Raw genomic sequence first — 6,517 nt, 5'->3', positions numbered from 1 at the left:
AATTTGACAAAAATTTGTCTGGACCGTGGCAGGAATATACACGGTCCTCTGAAAAATCCGTGAAACAAAAAGGGTTTTTTCGCCTCTATAAATGAAATCCGAATTCGAAAGTACAACTGCACACCCACAACCTACACACAAAAAAGAGAGGGAAATGTGTTGGGATTGGGGGTTTGCCTTTAGGTCAAACCCCAATTTTGGAATTAACCAAGTAATGAAAGAAAGTACTTGCAAGTAAATGTAAATGAAAGGCTGAATTGTAAATCACCTCAAGGGAGGTTGTAGTAGCAATGTTGATAGAAATGTTTGTGTGGAATTGAATGTTGGAATCAATCTCCTCTTCAATGGTTGAATCCTTGACTTGAATGCAACACCTAGCCTTGAAAGGAGACTTGAGAATGCTCAATGCTACAAAACAATGCTTGAATGCTTGATCGCTTGTGAATTTGCCACTTAGCCAACTTATGCAAATGAGAGGATGAATTCCCCTTAAATACGTGTTTGAAGGATTTAAAATTCGTCACGGGCCGACATCGGAGAGATTTCTCACTCACTGCATAACCCACAAGACATTCTCTAGAAAGGTCCTGCCCCAAAATAGGGTAGGGATAGGGGCACCACGCCCCTGTCCTAGGAGGACAAGGGTGCCACGCCCCTGTCCAAGGGGGGAGAGGGGCACCATGCCCCTGTCCTGCCCCTTTCTCCAAGGTAGAGTGTGGATAGAGTGAGGTTGAGGCCAAGGAAGAAGTAGTTTTCACAAGTCGAGCACTCTCTAGTCTTCGATCAGGCTAGAGGATTCGAGTTTGCATGCATGAGGAAGCTGCAAATGATAGATTTGTAGTGGCAGTGGCACTTGATAAAGGATTCTGAATAGTATGAATATCTACCACTAGTGGCCTCTTGCGAGAGATATTTTGTTGTTGCACTTGCCCAACACCAAGACAACTAGTATCAGTAGTAGTACCCATGCCAACCCCACCAATCGTAGTGGCACTTGACTGAACACTAATAGGAATACTATCCCCAGATTCCCCACCAGTGGCAGTGGCACTTGATTCACCGCGAATCGGAATACCATGATGTGGTGGTGGTTGTGGATTTGAACCTGTAACAAATGCAGGTGGACCCTGAGGGTAATGAGTAGTACCTTTCTGTGATGAATCTAACGAATCGAGTCCAATGACTGGTTTAACAGGAGCTTTTGATTTTGAACCTGATGGAAGTTGTACCTCAAATGGATACCAAATGCCTTCTCCTCTAGGACCTAGACCACCACCTTCAAAACCCATTTTTTCCACAATGTTTGCCCCTTTGCTATATTTTTCTTTCATGGACTCATTGACTCCACCTAATATTTTAGGGATTGTAGTAGTTTTTGGAGTGGACTCAACCTCATACTCATTTTCATCATCACTCCTGTCATATGATGTTGTGGGATGCTCCATATTCCACAATTTTCTAAACTCTACATCCTCGTCGATGGACTCAAATTCTGCACTGGTCTTTCGTTCACCGAGATTCTTCTTCATAGTCCAAAAATCTATTTTGGTTTAAGTCCAATAACTGTCTTTACATTCTTGTAGAATTGTTTTGGGAATAGATTTGTTAGATGGATTAGCAGATTTTTTGTAGAAATTGTAGGACCTATTTTGGATGCCCTCCTTTGTTGTCCTCTGTGTGTGCAATGTCATAATTTGTGATGACAATTCTTCTATTGAAATGTTATTGTCAACGGCAATTTTCTGCATCTCTTTTTTTACCTCATCCCAGGAGTCCATGTTTCTAAGCTTTTCTAGCAATGGTTTACTTTCATGTTCACATGACGTTGAAGAGTTCCCATTTTTATTAAGCCTTGCTTAAACTACACCGATTGGATCATACTGCCAGAGACCCTCATCACCAAAGCTAAAAACTGTCAAAAAATCATGTGCCACATTGAATGTTTTTCTCTCAAATGTGAACCCTCCACATGAGAAAGGCAAGGAAGGAAATATGCTCTTCTTTTGCTGACCATGAAAGTGTCTATCTGTGCTCTCCAACTGACATACATATTCCAATACAAATACCCTCTTTGTCACATGTATTGGAAGTCTATAGGGTTTTACTGTTGATCCATAAAACCTTAACACAATGTATTCTTCCATGAAGAACCAGTCAACCAATTGTATTTGACTTCCAAGATGAATGCAATCTCTACAAGGCATAGGCAATCTAGGCATTGGAGTGCTTGTAATTTCATTATACATTGGTACCAAAAAGAAGTCTACAAAATGGTTGCAGTTCTTTCGGTTATCATGCATCCTTCTCTTTGGTGTCCATTCATATATTGGACACTATGTTTTGTTCCGAGTCTTCTCATCAATCTTATAGTCCACGATGTGAAGATTGTTGGTCTCGAATATTGCACGATACTTGGATAGAAGAAGATAGCACAAGTAGGATGAGAACCTAAATGTCTTACAGGAACCTTTTTTGATCATTAGTAATTGTTTTTGCATGGAATGAACAACATGCTCAACAAAATTATATCTTACTGGTTGACTTACACAATGGATATTAAAAATCATTTCAAGAAAGCTAGCACCCACTTCCCTATCATTTTCCAATCCCAAGCAAAATATCAGCAAGGAAATAGTATCCTGAACCCATGGAACAAAAATGTTTTTGATTAAGTAAAAGCAAGTTTTAAAGGGACCAGAAACCCTATACAAGACAGGTTTTAGAAGAACATGCAACCCAAATCGGAAGATAAACTTGAAAGACCACTCAAAGAAACAGAACACAAGAGAGAATTGGCCTAGCCAATCAAAAGAAGGGGAACAGCATTAACCCCCACCAAAAACCAACAAACTGCCAAAAACCAGCAACCCTACCCCCACCAAGAAAGATCAAGAATTTGACCTACCCTTATGGGATCGAAGGGTCATATCAAAAGAGGACTGGGACAATTTAGTTTTTTTACTTTTAACAGTAATCCATCCCTCCTCAACCCTAGCAGCAGCCTTTTGCCAAGAGGAAGGGTCCAAAATAGAGGACCTCCCATCATCAGGAGGAGTAGAGCCAGCATCCATAGAGGCAGAGACAGCAGAAGATCCAACAGCAATCTGACATGCGAGAGGGTCATCCATCGAATCATTTTTCTCACTCGGGGTGCCACCACAGGCATTCACTCATTCTTGAGGCACAGCAACACTAGAAACAAGAGGCATACCCTCAGTCTGAGGAACCTGTGCCACCACCTGGGAGAAGCTTTTCTTTTTAACAAAATAGCGTTCAAAGGATGCACCTTTCCACCAAGAAGCAGATCTTTTTTTCTTTTTATCTGTTTCACACCCTGCAGCAATATGTCCAGTCTGAAAGCACTTTCGACATCTAAAGGGGATACCTTCAATGTCGAGTGGTTGGACCCAAGATCCCAAGGAAGATTCAATCTCTAACTTAGCTAGAAGCCCTTTAGAGACATCAATGTTAACCAAAATACGAGCATAAGTAGAATGATAAATTTGGTAAGATTCCTTATCAATCATTAGGAATTCACCTAAAGCCTCCCCCACTTCCTCTAGCAGAGAATCCATCCAAAGATGAAGGGGAAGGTTGGGGAGCCTAACCCAAATAGGAATCTCATTAAATGAATCAGTAGATGGATTAAAGCTTGAGAACCAGGGTTTAACCATCAAAACATATTTGTCCTCCCAACTGAAAGGATTAATCCCTAAGATTTTTGATCTGTCCTCTGCAAATTCAAATTTAGCAATGAAAAAACCCTTGGCTGAGGGAAAAATGTTAACTGAACCTTTTATGATCAGTTCCCAGCTTTGGGAGATCCAAGTGTGCAGTTGATCCAAAGGAGGCTTATGATTCTGATCCAAAGGAGTACCACGCATTATTAGAGCTCTGATAAATGAATCTCTATGACTTGGATCGAGACTCTCGTAATTCTCTGCCATCTTTCCTAGGTCAATGTGGACATTTGAGTTTTGTGCTTCAAACCCTAGGTTCAACAAACGAGCAAATTCTCCCACGTTTATGGATAGAATTTCTTCTTTTGTATTTTTATTGACAATTTTTTTTTTTTATCTTCATAATTTTCGGCACAGACCATGACAAATTCAGGGTAAGGTTATACTTCAAGTAACACCATGCTTCCCAATCCAGCATCCCACGATGCGATTTTATTTGTTCTTTGTTTTAACATTGTACTGAAAACGGTAAATTTTGCTCTACTTGGATATGTCGCCTTATTAGAAAATGCATATCTAATATATATGATACGTTTTTCACTATGAATAGCAAGGTCATAAATATTATGGTATTCATCAGTGAAACCTGGTGTTTTAACTAGTCCAGTTAGGTCTATTTTTTTCACTTGGCTTCATGTTGAACTATTGCTTCCCGGTTTCCCCATCATTGTTATTGTTAATAATTCAAAATAATGTTAGATACAACCCTAAAAATGCTAACCCTCAAATTGAACCACGAGATCAAAAAAAGTTAAAAACGCGGGATGTAGGTGTTCTAGATTTTACCCAAAAATTTTATTTCACTAGATTGGCGCAGACAGACTCTGTTGCAACTTGCATTCCTCAATCTAGTAGTCTATGAATCTCCCTCGATTTACTGATTTGTCCATGTAATAAAATACGATTATAATTTATGAGTCACTTATTTTGAAAACACTGAAAAGTACAAAAGTAATACCTAAAGGGCAAAATTTCTAGAATCTTGTTGTAATTTTATAAATTATTATTAATATCTATTCGTCGTCGAAGGACAAAACATTCATTGCTTCAGTCTAAATTCTTAGGATAGTAGACACGTCACCATACTCAAGTGACAAGACACTTTTTCGGACTGTTTTTGAAGTCTTTTTAATCCTTTTCAACTTCCGCCCGAAATGGAGCTTGATTATAGATTATTAAATGTAAAGCGTTCAATTCCGAGTCAAGTTCTCAAAAATGTATTTACTTCCCACATTCGGGCCGAAATCCACCCTACATCATTGATCTGTGCTCATCCAACAGACGATGGTATCCGTTGTCAGTTGTTGTGGGTCCCATGACTTTTGCCATTTTTCGAGCACGTCATCATACTCGAGTCACTTTTTTGGACTATTTTTGAAGTCATTTTAATCATTTTCAACTTTCGCCTGAAAGAGAGCTTTATAGACTTAATTATAGTTAATTAAATGTAAAACGTTCAATTATGGGCGAAGTTCTCACAAATGTGTTTACTTCCCACATTCGGGCCGAAATCCACCTTAAGTCGTTGATTTGTGCTCATCCAACAGACGATGGTATCTATTGTCAGTTGTCGTGGATCCTAGGACTTTTGCAATTTTTCAGCCACGTCAACAGACACGAGTCACTTTTTGAGAATGGTTTTGAAGACTTTTTAATCCTTTTCAACTTCTGTCGAAATAGAGCTTATTAAATTTAATTAAGTATACAATTGCAAATTTAGAATTTAACTATACTTAATTAAATGTTTATCGTTTATGGAAGTCTTCTGTTAAAAGTTTGCAAAAAATGTTTATTGTTTATGGAAGTCTTCCATTAAAAGTTTGCAAAAAATGTTTATCGTTCCCACATTCGGCCCGAAATACACCTCACGTCGTTGATATGTGCTCATCCAACAGACGACAGTATGTAACTTTATAATGAATTAAATATACAATTTAAATATGTAATGTCAAAACTTGCATGATATTTCATTTTCTTTTATCGATAATTTTTGTATTGTATTACTTGGAAATAAAATATTACAAATATGCAAGTATAGGTGGTATAGTACAACCACCAGAGTTCTGCCACCGCAAAAAACACCCCCATGGGCCAAAACCACCATTCTCAACAAAAAATAAAACCATACTACATGCAAAAACCCCAGAATTCTAATTCGACGAACCAAAATTTGTAGCAGACATCCCCCCATACATACAAAGTTGGGCCTGGGGAAAAAATGGACATGGAACAAAAAGATACAAACAGATTAACCCAGAAATGGCCTGTACTCCGGGTCATCATAGAATTTTGAGAGTCGCTTCATTGCTTGGGTAGTCTCAGGTCTTGGTCGCAACTCTTGACCCACCTCTGCACGTGCCACTTTATGAAGGACCGTTAAAACCTCATCACACTGCATCAACCTTGCAAACAATTTGAAGGCCTTCTACCCACGCCAAGCAAGAGCTCTGCATCTTGCCTTCAAATCATCAGCAGCGCATCGAATAAGTGGTAGCAGTGCCACCGAACCAGCCACCCTTGCCTCAGGAACAATGCCCACCTTCAAGACCACACGAACACACGCTATCCAGATTTAACAGGTAGTGCCCATCAATTATAACTCGGGGCATTTTTTACCTTGTCCACCTTGTCATCAAATTGGAAACCCCAAGCGGCAATCAATGAATATGCCTCCATGTTTGTCTTGTAGCGATGACCTACATGGACAATTTCTTCTCCCAACAACATTTTAACACTGTCGTACAGCCACTCATCCTTAAACAAGAACAAACCTTTCA

Source organism: Cryptomeria japonica, chromosome 7, assembly GCF_030272615.1.
Source record: "Cryptomeria japonica chromosome 7, Sugi_1.0, whole genome shotgun sequence".
Lineage (NCBI taxonomy): Eukaryota > Viridiplantae > Streptophyta > Pinopsida > Cupressales > Cupressaceae > Cryptomeria > Cryptomeria japonica.
This window is presented reverse-complemented; position numbering follows the sequence as displayed.